Raw genomic sequence first — 19,175 nt, forward strand, 5'->3', positions numbered from 1 at the left:
CTCATGACCATTTCCCCTATGAGGTTTGGTGTGTCAGGATGAGAAAGATCTGACCAAGCAAATTCCAAAAATAAAAATTTGGCTTTATTTTTTTCTGATGTGGTGTACAAGGAAGCTACCTTTGGAATGCCTGTAGAATTTGGAATCAAAAGAAATAGTAATCTTAGAAAAAAAGTATATATATATTTTAATTGAAGTGGTTAGTTATAATGTGTCAGTTTCCGGTATGCAGCATCATGTCCCTGTCATGGCCTAGAAGAATCTTTTAATAAACTTCTATGCCTCCATCTTCCCACCCTTCAGTGGGGTCCTAGCCCATCCTATTTCACTCCTTTATTCAGGATCCCAAGGAGATGAGCCTGTAACTCCTAAGCTATAGGAAACCCTGCCAGTGTTTTTCTCAGACGACATGAGTCAGGTGTGGTGGAGAAGAGCAGGGAAGTTCTTAGGAACTTAAGGCATGCAAATGAACATCTCAATCCTTTCAATTACTAGTCTTGATTTCTACGTCAACAGCTCCAAGCCCCCTGTGGCAGAATCAAAGTTCTGCATGAAGATCTTCTGAGGAAGCTTCTGACTTACTGACCACCTTGCAGCCATCCACCCACACGGCTCATGGCACACCTGGGAAAAACATGCCAGTGATGGGTGGAGAGCTTCCTTCACAGGAACCTGCAGCCGGTCGCATCCTGCTTTCTCAAAACCCTGAATTGCAAGCATCTGTCAGCAGACACTGGGTAACAACAGCACCCATCCCACTGCCCTGGGCTCTGAGACGACTCCCCCCCCCCCGCCCCACTCACAGGCACGGCTCTCCTCTCTCCTAAACAAAGGGCTCTCCAGTTCCTCTCCCCAGAGCTGTGGCATTTCCACGGGGTGCACTGGGTTAGGGATGGGGGCAGACAGGAAATACACAGAAAGTAGGAAACAGAAATGATTTGTGCAAGCCCTCATCTGGGAGGCCTGCGTTCCTGGTGGCCTGCATTTATGATATTAAGGGGAAATGACAATCAGGCGGTCCATGAGTTAGGATGAATCAGATCTCTGTTTCTTGGCAAACCCCGCCTGCAAAGCTGAGTTCAAGGTTCCCACTGACTTGCAGCATCAATTTTCTAGAAATGACTTTAAACTGCGCCCGATGCCCATTCTCCTCCCTCCAGACCAGAAAGAGTAAGACAAGGTGACTACACAGCTGGATCTCCTGTGGCTTATGAAAGGAGCCACCTCCACGCAGTGCCTATGTGCTCCCCCCAAAGCTGGGAACAAGGTAAGAAATGGGTCCCCCCGAGGGACTAGGGAGCAGGGAAAGAGACCCAGCAGGAGCGGTTATTCTCCTGGCTCCGCCAGACACTACCCACATCCCTGGGCTGGATGCTGCCTCTGAAGCCAAACCTGCCCTTCCCAATCACCCTGCAGCCAAAAGTAGCTCAAGGAGGCAGCCAGAAAATTCTCCAGTCCAGGCAAAAGGAAGAGACAAGACCATGGGGTTGAAAGAGGGAGGGCGAATCGCTTCATTCATGTGTTGATTCCTTTCCAAGTTCAAAAAGCTTGGACTGTTCATTCATTTATCGTTTTCACTCATTTGGGAGGCAAGTTGTATCTTCTCCAGCTGATAAACAATGACATCACAGCTCAGACCCGATTCAGACCGTAGTCAGTTTGCACAGATAGGACTGAACTCCGTTCCTTGACCTTCCTGTTTTAGGGTCCTTTTTCTCCAGGTCACATTACCAACAGATGTCATCATCCAACCAGCAAACAAATACTTGGCAACAGAAATTTTAGCCACTTGACCAGAAGCTAGGGTTTGAGGGGATGTTTGCTAGAGAGAGAGAGAGAGGGAGAGAGAGGAGGCTTGTCTTCCCCACACAGAGCTGGGGAACTGGGTCTCACATCGAGCCCCAGCTCTATGGCGATTTTCATTTTTACAGTCAGTGATGCCCAGGTTCCATTCAGATCTTCTGCTTCGCTGAAACCCTGCCACCAAAAAAAAAAAAAAAAAAAAAAAAAAAAAAAAAAAAGGAGGTGTTCTTTAAACTATGTGTTTTCCTGCAGACCTGAAATAGAGTTCCAAGGGGTGTATTTTTATAGTATTATTATGTTTTATTTGTTTTTGTTACTTATCCCCACTGGCTGTTGAGTCAGCTACACATCCTAGAACAGGTGGGCTCAAATCGCTCCCGTTTTAATGTTAATTTCTACGTGAACAGAATAAACATGGATGCCTTGATATCTCGTTTTCCTGCGCTGATGGAAATGAAAGTCCCACCTTTCTCACACCGGACAGCTCGCTGTTTTGATGATCCTGCGCTATTAACATGGCAGTAGTCACAGCAGGTCGCCGTGGAAAGACCCATTAGCTCATCCAACCCCATCTCTCTGCCAGGACAGGATACAGGCCCTAAAAATGCTTCCTGGTCTAATGGCTGCTTAAGGGTTTATTTATCCGAGGTTACAGCAAACACGGCTTCAAAAAACAGGAAATAGAGTCTCACCTCAGTTAATTATGATTCTGGTTATAACAATGCAGCGGGCAAAGCTCACACTCCCACACGAGGCCGTTGGGACCTCATCCCCGATCAGGGAGCCGAAGCCACAGATCTGACCACCCTCATCAGACCTTGGGAGTGCTGCAGATTTTCGCCTCCCATGAGATGGTAGCCCGATCAGAAATAAAGAAAATTATGTCAGCTTGTGAAGTTCTGAAATTGGTCCTCATTCACTGAGCTCCATAAGGGGTAAATCAGTTGTCCCGTTTGCCTCTGATTGTGGCCAACACATGAATGCTCAACAAAATTTTAATTAATGAAGACTGAGTGAAAAGGAGTGACAGTTTCTCAGAAGGAAGCAGTGCAGGAGGGCTCCGGGTTCGTGAGTGTAGGGGAGCCTGGGTGAGTAATGTCTCAGCTCCAACTCAGGAAGCATCTTCCCTGCTGATAACCGTACGGGTGACGGTAACAGCTGGCACTCGGCACATACTCATTCCTTACCAGCATCATCTCCGAGCTGAACATTGGACATGTGTTACCTCACTTAATAATCTTTCAGGGAGGCTGTTTTATTATTCCTGTTTTGTTGAAAGAAAAACAAATGAGGATGAATAATTTGTCTAAGGTCACATTACAAATAAATATGAATTCAAATTCAAGTTAGTCAGATTCTTCAGCCCATATTATGGACCACAATACTCTCCTGCCTTTCCGCTGTTGGTCTATTTTTGGAGAAGCAGTGGTTTCAGAGAAGAGAGGTGAGGGTCAAGGTCATCACTGTTATTCATCAGGTAGTTCTAACTCTGCCCTCACTTCTGAGGGGTACTAGTCCTCTAGCCAATATAAAGTTTATCAAAAGTCTAACCAGATGTACGCACCTATAAATACAGAGTACGAAGAACAGTAAAATGTGATTCCAAAGCCCTGGATTCTAGCCCAGATCTCCCAGTGAGTCCTAGGAAGCCTGGGGCAGGAGGTGTCTTACGCTCTCCAGGCCTCAGTTTCTGCAAAGGAAACAAGAGTGGTGCGCTGGGGGGTCCCTCCAGAGCCCTCCCAGCATTAAAACCTCAGTGTTTTTAGGGCCCTTGGCCAAGCTGTAGTGGGGACTCTGAGCTGGGGAAGGATGCTTGTTCTGAGTCATCACTGTTGCAGAAGCAACAGAAGGAAGTGTCTCCTTCCCGGACAGCCAAGGCGAACGGTGTAAGCAAGAAGATGCCCAAAGAACAGAAGGTGTGCGGAGGGGCTGAGTGAGAGCCAGCCGGCCTGCTGCGGGGAGGTCAGAACTGCGGAGGCCCTTAGCTGAAGAAAGAGTCCTTGGAGCCCAGCTGATGACGCAAGTGATGGTGACTCTCCACGCGTGGTCCTCATGCTCTTGTGAGAAACCTGCTACCAAGTGGGCTTAGCGGGATCAGCTCATCCAGACCACAATGGTGTGCTTGGTATTTTCTATGAACATAAAAGATAAAGTCAGATCTGTTCTTAAAGCTTGTCATTTATCAGGGGCTCAAGGAAGAAGAGGGCCTAAGTTTGTAGTGGAGGCCAGCACAGGGTGAGATGAGGGAAGAGCTGGGTACCAAATCCGATCTTCTCCGAGAAGCCCCTCACCTCCAAAGTGTGTATGGCTGCTCTTCCTGTTTGAACGTCCCATCATCCAGGGCATTTTTTGCAGTTCGGAGCCTTCTCCTTTGCTTCCTTGGGTCCTGAAACACTGTGTCTGAATCCTCCTGCTCCGTCCCTGTGGTTTGGCAGGATACACTGTTTTATACCAAAGCATCACGGTCTTTGACGATCTGATCTGTGGTCCAGGTTCCCCAACTACATGCAAAGCTCCGAGGGCAGAATCAGAGCTTTGTTCAGCAGTCCCTAACCTAAAGTTAAGCATGTTTAATTCATTCACCAAATACAGATCACAGTCCTTCCCCAATCTGGGTGCACGGTAGACTCTCACTTCCCTGCACCCTTGACATTGGGAGTGGCCTTTTGGACTTGCTTCCACGAATGAAATTCGAAGCCCTTCTGGCAGAAACTTGGAGAACCCGGGAAGAGTTTCAACCATTCTGTTTTTCTCTCGGGCACATGTCAAGTGACAGCTGCCACGCAGCCTGGGGCCCAGAGTGACTTGGATGCCATTGAACAAAGCACTTACTGACCTGCAAGGAGGAGGGCTTGAAGCACTGAGGTTCGGCACCTGTCACCACCGTGTAACCTAGCATAGCCGGACTGGTACAGACGTGCTCGACAAATAGTCTCTGAGTTCTGCACCAATGGTTCAATCGCAGCAGGTATGGAGGAGGTGACCAGAGAAGGCTGGCCATGTCCTGGGGAAAAGCTGCCTCCACGGGAAAACACTTGGCCAGCTCGCTCTAATAAGCTGTTTTCTCCTTTCTAGAAAAGCGCCACTCAGAGCCACTGACGTCTCATGTCTTTCTGTTGTGTCTTCCACTTGAGGCCACTTTACCTTAGGAGGGAAGGTCTCTGTCCCTCCCAGCAGAATTTAAAAGTCAGAATAAGAAATGTCAGAAGGTGTCCTAGAAAATGGCAGAGAACTTTGGGGAGAGTTAGAAATCGCGAGATGGTCAGAGACTGTGCACAGAGGTTGGAATGGGCAGGTTCCACGGAGAGAAGGCTGCCCGGGGACCTCAGTGGGAAACCAGATCTGAGATCCACAGGGAAGCCTTTCGGAGTGTGGCCTCTGGTGGCAGCCAAACTGACCCTGAATTCCTGCATTGCATTCGCCCACTGGGCGACTCTGGGCGAGTTTTCGTCCACCTCTCTCCCCACTCAGGTCTCCTCATTTGGAAAACGGGGGTCAGACTAGAATTCAGTTCTGAGGGGTATGAAGACATGGAAGATAAAGTTCTTCAGTAATAAGGAAAAATTTTTATATTATGTGCTTTTTAAAAGTCTTTTAAAAAGATCAGTGAGATCACTTTCTAGTGCCCTTAGCACAGTAACTACAACACGCTAAGTGTTCAGGGGGAAAAAAGATAGCTCTAAGGAAATGAAAGGATATGGAAACATTCACCAAGGGTCCTGGAACATGAACGGGAGCTCTGCCCGGGTCCAGCTTCCAGGAAACTCGAACACTCCTGCCCAGAGCCCAGTGACGTGGCCGCTGGCCCTCATACCAACAATGGTGATGCTTTTTCCAGATATAGCAGAACTTACTGAAATCTCTGCCAGTGAAAAGTGCTCTCTGGAAAGTGCTCGATAAAGTCTTGAGACACCAGAGAAACCGTGATGTACGTGGGGTCAGATGAAGGGAGAACCTCATTTCCCGCCCCCCGGGCTGAGTTTTAGGACTTTCCAGAAAGTGAGAGGCCATTGGCCTTTGTTCTGCTCACCTGACTTTGAGACTCTGGCCAGAGGCCTCAGGACAAGTGAGAACATGGCAGGTCATTTGTTCATCTTCATCTGGGGAGGCCACACTTGTCCTCTTGTTCCAGCTGGAAGTGGCCCCAGAAAAAGTAGAAAAGAGAAGTTTGCTTTTAGTTTCCCCATCTCCCTCTTCTGTGCTCTGTCCCTCACAGGGGGCCTCCCCTGGGCCCAGGCATCCGAAGCTTTTACACCCTCCCCTGTAGAGTTGGAAAAGACAAAAATTTGGAATTGAATGTCCGAAGCGCAGTGCTCCGCATCATCCCTTCTACTCTTTGTCCCAAAGCCTCAGTTTCCTGGAAATCGTAATAACCCCCTCAAGGCATAACAATTAATCGATTACATTATAGTAGGAACAGATTTTAGTGTGAACAGCAGAGACCCAAAATGATTCATTTCTGCTCCTGAAGGTGAAGTCAAACCTTGTCAACTGGATACAATTCCCTAACCTGTTCACGCCCTGTATCCTCCATCAGTCCTTTCACTCGAGAAACGTTTATTCCACGCCTCCTGAATGAAACAGCGCTGGATGCTGAGGACAAAAAGATAATTAAGACAGAGTCCCCAGCCTCATCGAGCTTGCAGCCTAAGAAAGGAGCCAGATACGGAAATAGATTGTAAAGCAAGGAAGTAAACTCAGTGCCTGAAATACAGCCAGTGTATCACAGAGGAGGCAGAGCAACCCACCCCGGAGAGTTCAGGGAAGGCTTCCTGGGGGAGGAAGCACCTGCCTGAGTGTGGATGATAGCTTAATGCAAAATAGAGAAAAGAGGCAGAAAGGAAAGGAAAGCAGGGGTGGGATGAGAGGAGGAAAGGTTAATTCAGGCAAAGGGAGGCAAGAAAGCAAAGCCAGCAAAGAAAAAAGCATTTCCGTGTTGCTGTCAAGTAGGAGGTGGGGGATCATGAAAAGAAGAGATTTGCCTTGTACCCAGTAAACCTTCATTTTAGAAAGGAAACTCTAAAATGCACCCCTCCTTCCTGGAGCCACCTCTGCATCGCATCCTCCATCGGCTCCCAGGTACATGTACTTCATGGTGAAAACAGAAGAAAAAATAAAATGTGATCCTCTAAATGTTCCAAGCTTCCTCCACCTCTCTCTCCCCTCCCCTCTGTCTCCCGTTTTTGTTCCTTTTGTGAGACCCAAACCCCAATGGTAGGAAGCATTAGTTTAAAAATAGCCCCTCAAAGACCCAGTTTTTTTCTGAGTTTCATAAAACATCTGCTGAACAGTTTCCTATAACTGTTTTTGGCCATTAAATCAAAGCCGGGAGAAACAATGTTCTGTTTCTGCCTTTAAAGAAAAGAACCGCCGTCAGGCCTTCCTCTCAGACCCCGACGACAATGGGGCCAGAAATAGCCGTGGGAGGCTTTGAAACACCTTAAGGCCCGCGTCCAAGCAGAGACTTACTGGGGTCTTGTTTTTCTTTCTTTTTAAAGTGGCTGTTCGGCTCCCAGGAGCAGAAAAGAAACTCAGATAAGAAAAGCCTCATGGGAGAGTTAGAGCGCCCATGCAAATCGCCACCTGCGGCGGCGGGCCGGCGAGGTGTGTGCAGAGGCCCGCAAGGGTCTGGCCCGGGCTGGCAGGCGCAGGCCTGCGGGGAGCAGAGGCGGGGCGGCCGGCGTCTGACGCGGGGTGGGCTCGCCTCTGTGTTCTGTCTGAGGACCTGGGGGGCTCCCACTCGGGGGAGCGCAGACGTGGAAGTTGCCTGGTCCAGACACAAGGTCTAAAGACCCAGTGGGTGCTGTCAGGACTGGCGCAGGGTCCCGGGCAAGACCTCTCACCTCCCTGACCCCGGGCCCCTGGGAGGGGCAGCCACCCTCTCGTGAACAAGCGCCGGTGCAAAAGCCGCTGGGCCTGGCAGCCACGGCCGACGGAGGGGAAGAGGAGGCCTGGGGCGGGGCCGCCGGGGAGGCCGCCAGTGTGGGCGCTGCTGGCGGGCTGCTGGGGCACCTCTGGGTCTGGCCGTGGGCCCGGCGCGAGGGGCTCGTCTTCCCGGTCTGTCAGGGTCAGGGGTCAGGACACCCTGCCTTGGCCAGGCAGGGGCCCCACGTTCTCCCCACCGGCTTCTAAATAGCCCCCTATGTGCTCCCTCCTCACCTGCGCCCCTCCTGTAGGAAAGAGTGGCGCATCCTTGTGGGACGCAGATGTGAGCGAGACACCTGCTGTGGCGGGAAGGAAGGGGGACCGTTGGGCCCCCTCAGCTGTGCCCACGGTGGGCTCGCACGCGGGCCGAGGGCAGCTGCTCGTGCTGGGCCACGGGACCTGCAGGGTGGATCCTACAGTTGGAGGTGGCTCAGGTGGCCACGTGTCCCCGCAACACTCCCAGACTCCCAAGGCCATGCACCCTGTGTCCAAAGGGACTTTTAGCCCTTTGTCCCCTGGGAAGCCATGGGCTTGGCAGGGCTGAGAGGGCAGCAGGCAGTAGTGGCAGTCCAGGGCGTCGGGGCCTCCAGAAGGAGGTTTCTTGAGAAAGAAACTTGAAGGATGGAGAAGGACTGGTCTCTTCTGGAAGCGTTTACTGTCACCGGGGAACCAGAGCACCAGCCGCAGATGGCCTCCACACAGGGGGTGCTGCTGCCTGTGCAGTGCGGCCGGGAGAAAGCACACAGATCCCCACACACACACACAAATATACACACACACACAACACACACAACACACGCAGACACACACCACACGCACACATGCACACACCACACATAACATACACAAAATACACATACATACACACATACAACATGCACACACAAAACACACACACCCCACACACAGACACACACCACACACGACATACACAACACACACAACACACATACATACACACAACATTCACACACTTACACATATACACACAAATATACACACCACATACATACACACCACACACACACCCAACATTCACAGTTACACATATACACACAAATATACACACCACACACATACACACACACATATACACACATACACCACAAACATACAACACACAACATACACAATACACACAACACACACACAACACACATACACATACCACACACACAACATACACACACTTACACACATACACACACATACAAACAACACACACACATATACATACACACACATACCACAAACATACACACAACACACATATATGCACAACACACATATACACACAACACACACACAACATTCACACACTTACACATATACACACACATACACACAACACACACATACACACAACACACACAACATACATAAACACACACCACACTCATACACACAACACACACATACACACACATACTTGCAAATACACACAAACACGCAACACACACGTCAGACAGACCTAACTTCAAGGTTGGCTCCTCCATCTAGTTCTGTGTCTGCAGGCCAAACACTCAACTTCTCTGAGCCTCACATCAAATAAGGTAACACATAAAATGTGTTTTACGTTCATTCAACCAAAATCTAGCAAGCATCCAGTCTCCGCAGGCCGCTGCCGCGGACCGCAAACACCGCGCAGAATGCAGCCAGCACCAGGCCATGGGCTCAGGGCTGGGGGAGGCAGACAGGCAACCAGGGAGCAGATTCTGAGGCGTGAGAGCCGAGACGGCGGCTCTGAAGGAGAGGCCTGACCGCCAGCAGTGAGGGGGTGGGGACCCTCATCTATCTGGGACGGTCCCTGAGGACCTGCTGTTCAGGCCACCACCTGCAGGTGTGAGGGGCCAGCCTTCAAAAGCAGCAAAGCTCCGTCCGCGGCAGAGCACCTGGGCTGCTCACCAGGCCGTCAGGCCTTGAACACGAGGACCCCACCCCTCCCCTCCTGGGGGAGGGCGCCCCCGGTGTGGGAGGGGCGCGGGGGCGGGGCGCTGCGTCTCCCGTGCGATGGTCCGAGCAGCGGCACCGCGGAGGTGACATTTGGGCCAAGCCCGCAGGGGGGTGAGCGAAGGGAGCGCCGTGTCCGTCCCCTCTGGCTTCTCCTGCGAGGCCAACAGCAGAGGCAGAGCACGGAGGCGGCGAGGACGCAGCGGTGAGCCGAGCCGTGGCCTAGCCCGGGCGGCAGTGCAGGGGACACCAAGCGGCAGGACACTGGACTGAGCTTCAGAGCAGAGCCAGCAGGACTCGCTGGTGAGCCAGGTATGGGTTGGGAGAAGCAGATGTGAAGCACGACCCCGAGGGTATTGGCCTCGGCCCTGGAGGCGGGGAGAAACCGTCGGGGAGACTGAGAGCCCGGTTGCGGTTGCGGCCACAGGAACTCCGAGATGTCGACTTGGGGAGTTTCCCGTGTGTCTGGAGTCAGAGGGACTTTGGGCTGGAGCTCTGGACGTGAGGTGGCCAGCCCTAGGTGCTTCTAAAGCCACGAGACCGGCTGGGTTCGCCAAGGAGGAGGAGAGAGTTAAAAGGAGAGCCGGCACCCTCCCAAGTCAGGAGGCGGGGGAGACGTGGACGCTCCGAAGGGGCTGCGTGGAGACCAGGGAGGCGGGGGAGCACCCCGAGCGCGATGCCTGGGGAGGGAGGAGGGATGATGTCCGCGGAGCTGGGGTGGAAAACAAAAATGAGGACTGAGAGCTAACGGTCTTTGTTCAGAGTCACCTGGAGGGATGTGCAAATCCTCATCCCCCAGACGGTTCCCTGTTCTTGGTGGTACAGTCCCCGCCCCCGCCTGACACTCCTGCCTAGAAGGCCCCCCAGACACAGAACAACTGAGGTGAGGCGTCCTCTCGAGGGCACCGCTGATGGAAGATCTGTTCCCAAAGCTGCAACCAGGCTTCGGCCGCAGACTCAGGAATTCGTGAACGTAAAGGGACAGGTGTGGAACGCGGAACCTCAGCCCGAGGGAAGGGGCGGACGGTGGCGAGTCTGGATGGAAAGGGCGTGGCGAGCAGAGTCTAAAGACAGCCCTCCACGCTGGCTCTTCCAGAACAATTTTGAAATTTCCATCCAACGCCTAAGCACCTCTCAGCTAAGGGCGGGGGGCACCGTCGGAAACTCCGCGTTAGCACCGGGAGGGCCGCAGCTGAGGTCGGGGAGGAGCCGAGGGAGCCAGCAGGGCAGCAGCATCTGCCTTCCTGCCCTGCTCCGCGCTGTTTACCGATAGGAAGGAGGCGGGCTGGGCCACGGAGAAGAAAGCCAAAGCCCCGGTCTGCGCGCCGCTGAAAAGTGATTCTACAAGACAAGCAGAAGGAGTCCAGACCGAGATCTGAGAAGATCCAGATGCTGGCGCAGGGGCCCGTCCCTGGGGTGTGACAGCTCCCGGGGAGAGGGGCCTGGCTGCACACCCCCCACCCCCAGCTCAGACCCAGGGAAGAGGAGGGGATGTGTCTAACCTGATCTCCCCAATCCCGGCTGCTTCTTCCCTGCCCCCCCCAGAGGCATGGTCCAGACTCTGTACAATGTGCAGAATCAGACAGGAGGGCTTCGGTGCAGGACTAGTAATTGACATGAGGAATGCGCCTCCGGCCCCAGACCAGGTGCTTTCAATATCTTAACAGATTCCATCCTCACACACGTTCTATGAAGTAATTTCTATTCTGTCTTCATTTGACAAATGAGAAAACGAGGCTCAGAAAGATGAAGTAACTTTTCCAAGGTTGCCCAGCTAAGAAACGGCCACTCTGCAGTTCGCATCCAGCCCCTGATATTTCCAGATACCCCCAGGCTTGCTAACAGGCCACGGAGCCCAGCTTCCCTGATAATCAGGGGAGAAAGATCACTTAAACTTTACACACAATTTTCCTACTCAAAATATTTTGCACCAAGTAAGAAAGGGGTTTAACAAGCTAGGTAGCACCTACCAAAAAGCACAGTCCAGATGTTTCTGGGTCCGCTCAACTCTGCATCCTCCCTTCTCCCGAAAAAGAAAAGTAAATTGCCTAGTTCCATCTCCCATGAGTTCGACAAAACAAAGACAAGAGGACAAAAGCTGGAAGAGAGAGAGTGACAGGCACAGAACTGCGGCAAATCAGCTTGACCCGTATCAGAAAGGTGATAATTGAAACAAGATCTTTCCACGTGCCTGGAAAAGATGCACTGCCCTAGGAGAGAGGGTCTGTTTCCTCTCTTGTGACCATTTGTCATCCCACAGGACAGATGGGACAGAAACACCAGGAGGTGAGGAAAGAGCAGAGAAGAGAAGGGAAAGGAGCGCTGGTGAATGAGGAGAGAGAGAGATAAAGGACTGGGCACGCTTACTTCTATGGTCTCTTCTGACCTTCCAAGTCCATGAGACCTAGTGATCTGGGGGGATGACCCAGAACCTCGGCTTTCATTGGGAAAAGCCAAGTGAAAGAGAAAAGGAAAGTGTCAAGGTTTTCAAACCTCTTGATAATCAGGAACCAAAGACTGACAAAGACCAGCAGAGAGAGAACTTGGAAAGCAGAAAATTGGGACGGGAATACATGACAGTGGGTCAAAGAGGAGCTAAGAAAGAAAAGTCACTGAAAGACAGAACAATTGGTGGGCTGGAGGTGGGAAAGCAAGATGAATCTGATCACCTTACTCTTATCCCTCCTTGATCTTCAGGTCAAAAGCAGGGGCCACACGGTTCCCTACCCTGAGCCCTGTCGTTCCTTCCTGGCCCTAAGATCCACCTGAAATCCATAGCTTGGTGGCCTCTTTGGGGGGGTCTGTGTCCCCCGATAGATTGTGAACTTGGTGAGGATAGGACGGGTGGTGGGCGCTCAGTTAGCACTAGTTGGATGGATGCACAGATGGATGGATGGATAGACAGATAAACGAATGCACGGTGGAGCTTTTTTGCCCGACGTGACGGTCCTCGGCAGTTACGTCTCAGATACCAACCCCATGCCCTGGGCGCCGAGTTGCCTTTCCCAGGGCTGTGATCCTGCTGGGGTGACTGCTTCTTTCTCCTTCATGATCTCTGGCTCTGCCTCTCCCCATGCTGACTGTGGGGACCCTCCCGCAGAGCAGGAGACAGAAAGGAAGCTGGCCCGGAGATGCAACTGGAGGATTGGCAGAGGTGTTGTCTTTTGTGTTCGTTCATCTGCCAGCCTCCCATCTGTGCCAGGGCTGGGGGAGGTGGGGGGAGTGAGGAGCTTTGTCATGGATTTAGAGGAGTGGAGAATTGGAGCCAGAGACTGACTTTCTGTTGCAAGGAATGAGAGAAAATGCAGGAAGGCAAGGATGTCTTCCCCAAGCTGACTTTTGGACAACACAAAGCAAAAGGCAAGCAACCAGCAGAGTGTTTGGAAGGCAGAATCCCTGGGTCCTGCACCAACCAGCCCCTCATTCCCAAGTCAAATCCAAAGCCCATCTCCTGTAGTTTTTCAAGCAGTAACTTCTGTTCTGAGCCAGATGCTAGGTGTTCTCAGTGCCAGGAACAGAGCAGAGAATAGATCAGCTAGGATCCTGTCCAAATGGTGCGAACGGCCACTGGGGAAAGTGGGTAAACAGGACTAACCACATGATCGCACGCATGCTGAGTGCTGTGGAAAAAAAGTGTAGGACGCTCTGAGAGTGGATGAGGGAGATCGGACCCCCAGGAAGTGACTTCTAGCGCTCCCCGGGAAGGGGAGGATGAGTCGAGGTGACCCAGGCAAAGACAGAGGGCGGGGAGGCAGGGTGGGAAGGCCCCGGAGGGAGGCAGCCTGGCCAGCTGGAGAGAAGCTGGGATGGTTCCAGCAACGTGAGTAAGAATGTGCCCTGGGAGGCTCCACTGAGGATGGGAAATAGAAAGTCTGGGGACTTGGAGACACTCCTGCTTGTAGCGTCAAGGCCCTGGATGTTGAAATTAGTCCAAATCAATAGACCTGCAGATATGTTAAGTCGAGGCCTGAAGCCCTCCCTGAGACTGGGACTCAGGGACAATGTGGGTCACCCCTAGTGGACAGACACTGTGCCTTAGAGGAGAGGCAGGCCTGGACAGGGAGTTGAGCTCCACAGAGCCAGGGCCTAGGGCCTCCCAGCCAGCGGCCAGGGAGCAGCCTGTGTGGCACCAGGGCCTGGGCCAGGCATCAGGATAATCTGTATATAAACAGCACTAAGCTGTGCGTTGCAGGCTGGAGAGACTGCAAGGACTCGGAAGGGTCCTTAGGCTCAAATAACTAGTAGATCTCGGAGAAGGAAGTGGAGAAGGTTGGACTTGACAACTAAAGGCCGGGCAAGGCTGGGAAAGTCCAAAAGAGTGGGGAGCATTTCCAGGGGAGGGGGGCCTGAAGGAGGTCTGCACCCCAACAGGGGAGGGAGGCCTGACCAGGAGGGATGGGTTAGACTGGCAGGATACCCAGCCAGGAGGCCTTTTGGCTTCTGGTCAGAGGATTTCCATGAGGGTCCACGGGAGCACGGAGGATTTTGAAAGGTGGGCATTAGACTAACGCAGGTGGAGATGGGTAGGAGAGAGAAGCCACTTAGATGCCATCTAGGCCCTAGCAGGACGGGACCAAGGGGGCTGCAGCAGGTGCGATCTGGCGCAGGTGTGCATCGTGCTCCGACCTGTACTCCTAGATGTGGAGTCTCAGTGACCATGACCAAAGGAAGAGGGGGATGGGGGACAGGTGGGGGAGGGGCACTTTAACTGGCGACATTTTAAATTTTATCAAAGACAGTTTCAACCTAAAAGTCAATGGTTGCCAAACTTTTTTTTTAAACAGCCCACAAAATCTTAGGAGGGGACCTAATACATAAACTAGAGGAAAGGGAGATGCACTGATAGAAACTGGGGAGGGGGGCCGTGAGCCCTAGCCCCCCAGAACCCCACCTCCTACCCCTCAGATCCTGAGGACACCCCAGAGGAACGTGGGTACCCACTACAGTAAGCTGCTGAAGATACTGACCAAACTCGGGTGAGAGATTGGGAGTCAGAGACGATGACCTGGGTCCCCAGCACGGAACTGTAACTAAGACATTCAGGACGTCGCTGAGGAAGCTGGAGCCGGGTGCTGAGTGATGGGATGCCCTCACTTAGAGCCAAGAGAGCAGAGGGAACCCGAGCCAAGCTTCCAGCCTGTGTCTCCGTTACAAAGGTAGCCTCAGGTCGGTGCAGTGGACACGTCTTCCCTCCAGGACTCCTCTTTCTCCACTCTTCTCTCAGATTGAAGGCTCTGACTCCATCCCTCCATCTCCTTGCGAGGTCTCCTGTAAAACTCACACCTCCTACCCTTTCTCCTCTTTCTCGCCTCCCCCACCACCCTGGCTCCACTGGTACCCCTCCCTCTCCCGTCCCCACTACCCCCACCCTTTACTGGGGTCTTTTTGGTCATGGTTTATTTTTAGCCCCTCTGCCATCCTGAGGATGTGAATATTCCTGAGTCATGGTTTTGCAAGGAAATAGGGACAGACAGCTCCCTCCCCATCTCTGAAGATCGCTTATCAACCTCTAGCCAGACCCACAGAGGCGAGAGCTTAATCTGCCAGTTCCTCTTCTGGCTGGAGCCCCCACTCAGCCTCTTAGTCAGAGAAGCAGCTGCTTCTGCTAGTCCCAGGGAAGCAACTTGAGCTAAACTCATTAGACCCACGTCGCATCCTCTGCAGAGCCAATTTCAGGAAAAGGGACGGTGCGGGAGCCTCTGCTGCCTGTGGGACTGAAAGCGGAGAAGAAGCCTGTTTGGAGAAGGAACAAGGTGAAATTGATTCTAACCAGGCCTGAATTAGACTCCAGAGACGTGGGTTTTAGGGCCCTGAGTAGCCTGTCAATTCTACTCAACAAGTGTCTGCAGAGTCCCTCCTCTGTGAGAAGTACGTTCGAGGCTCTAGGCTTACCTGGGTAACGAGACAGTTACACATGCTAGGTGCTAAGAAGGGCCTGTCTATGACTGATCAATTTCCATAGGCAATGCAATATACAAGACCCTCCCCCTACAGCCAACAAGTCAGGATTTAAAATCTTCATCATGTCACCCCAATCCCAGCCATCTCCACTTCCCCACTCTGCCTCCCTGGACCTCTTCCAGCCCCAAGCATTACCTGTCCTCATGCAGAAAAACCACAATCAGGTCATAAACGTATCCACTTGCCAGGGTCTCAGGCAGTGTGACAGTTCAGGCAGCAGGAGCTCACAGCAATTAGGGACTTCACCCTCTGGACAGTGACCAAGCAGATGCCATGTGTGACTGGCAATGGAGGCAACTGGTTAAACATCTTTTTTTTTTTTTTTTTTTTTTGGTGGGGAGAGGGAATTCAGTTTGTTTATTTGTTTTTAATGGTGGTACTGGGCATTGCCCCCAGGACCTCGTGCATGCACCACTGAGATGTTACCCTCCACCCCGGTTACACATCTAAACACAGAACATCCCCAGCTGGCCAAACTCCCCAAGTCGGGGAGAAAGAAATTGTGTTTCTGTGACACTGTTCCACCAAATTCTGCAACCCAAACATCTATGATGGCGCCATACGGGGTCACATGTGAACGGATTATTAATTATAACATTATTGGATTGAGCCTCAGAGACCCAACTTCTCCCCAGCCATTTACTCCCCCCACCTCCTTTTCTCAGCCCCACTCCTTCCCTTTCAACCCAACACACATATACCTTTGGCTGCAGCTTGAGAACCTCTGCTTGCCTTTTAGATGCTTTGGGATTTCCCAACAGAAAATGTAAAGTGGTGTGTAAATCACATGGCCGGGTGAGAGGTGGGAAAGAGAAACAAGCCCTGAATCCACTCCATGGCTAGTTTCTTCCAGATGGACACGGGCCTTCCCAGGGGTGTTGCTCTAAGAGGGGCTGATCTGCTGACCCTGGTGCAAGTCCTAGGGCCCAGCGGATCCCTGTAGGATATTAGTCACTCTATAAAACCTCCAGGCCAGTTTCCCAGGCTGTGGGGCCCTATAGGCAATTTCCCACCGGGTCTCAGAGCCTGAGAACCTATGTATCGCACGGCTTGGCGGTGGGTCCGAATTGCATCAGATGTGATTTGTTTCTTAAAACATGACTTAGCAAATGTCCCCAGACAAATTGTCAACTTTCTCAACTTCTCTCACAGAGGGAGCTGGGGGACCCACCCGGTCACCCTTCTCCAGGCCACAAAGCACAAGGGAGCCTGGAGGAGTCCGGAGTCCTCACCATGGGCTTGTTTCCAAGACGGCTCACCCCGGGGAGCCCCAGAGGTGGCCTTGGGGCAGAGAAGGTGGCAGCAAAGAGCTGGGCAGAAAATCTGCTCCCAGGTGCCTCTGAGAGGACCCCGAGGGCAGGGAGCAGTCCTCAAAGATGACCCAGCATGAATCCCTCCCAGAGCCTCCCTTTCTTGGGTTTCTTGGGTCTTGGCTCAAACTCCTCCCTTTCCTCCCCAGCAACCAGTTTCATCTTTGGAGTCCTTTCCACATTCTAACATGACTCTGCAGCTGATAATCAGACAGAGAGAAGGTGCCAGGGACATTTCATCAATAATCAGCCAGGGAACACAGTGATTTGTTCTTCATTCATCTCTCAGCCCTCTGGGTTGCTTATTCTACAGAAAGGAATTCTGATGGAGAAGAGGGAGAGAGGTCAGAAAGAAGAGAGGAAGGAGCAGAGCATGCAGACCTCCAGCAGATGAGGAGGGGAATGCTCTGCAGCTAGGGGTCCGGTGAACGCGTCGTGACCTGACCCACTCCGACGTACCTCAGATGCAGCCCTCATGTCTTACACAGCATTCCTGTCTTGCAGTGAACACGGTCAGACGTGCTGCGGGGACGACTCCCCAGGCTCCTTCCTTTCTTCTGCCCCGGTCACCAGCAGCCTGGGTCCTTGTGTCTGTGTCTTCAGCTAACCCCAAAATAACATGAACAGCTTGAGATGAAGTTAAAAGCACTGCTCCTAAAAAAGCAATACTGGTATTTTTCCAGTATCTTCCCTCCTGATAATGAAATGTATGAATGTATCACTTTGCTCTGAGGCTGCAGGGTCACCAGATAACACACAGGCGTGGATGGAGTCCAGAACCTGGGGCCTGACTCTGTTGCACCTGCAGAGCCAGCGTGTCTTCAAATCCCTGGGAGGGTCTCGCTTCCTGCCATCACCCGAGAAGCCCAGGTGTGACTCAGAACGGAGGGTGAGGGCAGGAAGAGAAATCTAGACATCTGGAAGGGGACAAAAACAGACCCGACTTGCCAAGTTTTGCACCCACTTTCTGAGAGCTAATGAGGTCTGCACCTCTGGGCTCGGGGCTGACTTACACTGGCCTCGGTGGCTTCCTGTTTTTGAAGAGAAGAGGTGGGTAGAAGTTGAGAGAAATGTTCTGGGCACCAGAACAGTCCCTGCCTGACTTCAGCATAACCAGGGCTGGTGCGGTGAGACAGAATTACCCCCGACAAGGCATTTTTAAAACCAGACGTTTTTAGATCCAGAAGGGATAAACTGGGAGTTTGGGATTTGCAGATGCACACTACTATATATAAAATAGATAAACCACACGGTTACACTGTATAGCACAGGGAGCTCTATATTCAATATCTTGTAGTACCCTAGAATGAAAAAGAATATGAGAACAATAAATAAATAAGTGAATAATAATAAAAAAATAAAAACCAGGCAGACGGTGTGCTTCCGGAGGGGAGGATGCCAAGGCAAGGCCAGGCTCTGGGGCCTCAGGGAGGTCACAGCTGACCTGCTTCTGTCCCATCTTCTCAGCACAAGGAAGCCGAGCTAAAAGAGGGTGACAGAGTCAGAGACACCCACATGCTGCTGGGAGCTGGCTTTCTCACTGCAAGTTCTGCAGTTGATCACAGGAGAGGACAGAAGGGCGGGGGGGAGGGGGGCTCCTGAGCAGAAGCCAGGGGACTGAAGTGCACCACTGGGTCGGCAGAACCTCAGTCCTATTGGGTGTCATTTGTTTAGATCCCATATATAAGTGATACCATATGATATTTGTCTTGATCATACATACTTTGTATGATCATCTCTAGGCCCATCCATGTTGCTGCAAATGGCATTATTTCATTCTTTTTTATGGCTGAGTAGTAGTCCATTGTATAAATATACTGTAACTTCTTTATCCAGTCATCTGTTGATGGACATTTAGGTTGCTTCCATGTCTTCGCTACTGTAAATAGTGCTGCTGGGAACACTAGGGTGTGTGTATCTTTTCAAATTAGAGTTCCCTCCAAATGTATGCCCAGGAGTGGGATTGCTGGATCATATGGTAAGTCTAGTTTTAGTTTTTTGAGGGTTCTCCAGACTGTTTTCCATAAGGGCTGCACCGAACAGCGTAACTAAGCTTCTTAAGAACATGCCCTGCCTCTTATAATTCTGTTCTTCCTAGTGCCTTGTATACAGTAGGCGGCTGTCTGTTCCCTCCCTCACCGACTGCTATTTCCCCCCAACTCCATTTTCATAATTGTTTCCACCTTACACTCGGCGTTCCCTGGTCTCCACGTAGTTCCCTGGTCA

At 51.8% G+C, this 19,175-nt stretch overlaps 1 long non-coding RNA gene across 22 annotated transcripts; it reads right to left on the reverse strand.

The window, feature by feature from the left end:
• Window positions 1-1,022: 1,022 nt before the first annotated feature.
• LOC123617656 (uncharacterized) lies at window positions 1,023-18,516 on the reverse strand. Of its 22 annotated transcripts, none has more exons than XR_012503755.1 (7): window positions 17,409-18,516; window positions 15,775-15,920; window positions 14,646-15,392; window positions 7,963-10,390; window positions 6,314-6,396; window positions 4,095-5,935; window positions 1,023-3,935 (listed from the first exon to the last, which is right to left on the reverse strand). It is a non-coding gene; the product is annotated as an uncharacterized LOC123617656 (long non-coding RNA). The 22 variants fall into 22 exon arrangements; XR_012503745.1 differs by having other exon boundaries at window positions 6,793-10,390; XR_012503757.1 differs by having other exon boundaries at window positions 4,095-5,316; window positions 5,834-5,935; window positions 6,314-10,390.
• Window positions 18,517-19,175: the final 659 nt, after the last annotated feature.

This window comes from Camelus bactrianus, chromosome 33, assembly GCF_048773025.1.
Source record: "Camelus bactrianus isolate YW-2024 breed Bactrian camel chromosome 33, ASM4877302v1, whole genome shotgun sequence".
In the NCBI taxonomy this organism is placed as follows: Eukaryota; Metazoa; Chordata; class Mammalia; order Artiodactyla; family Camelidae; genus Camelus; species Camelus bactrianus.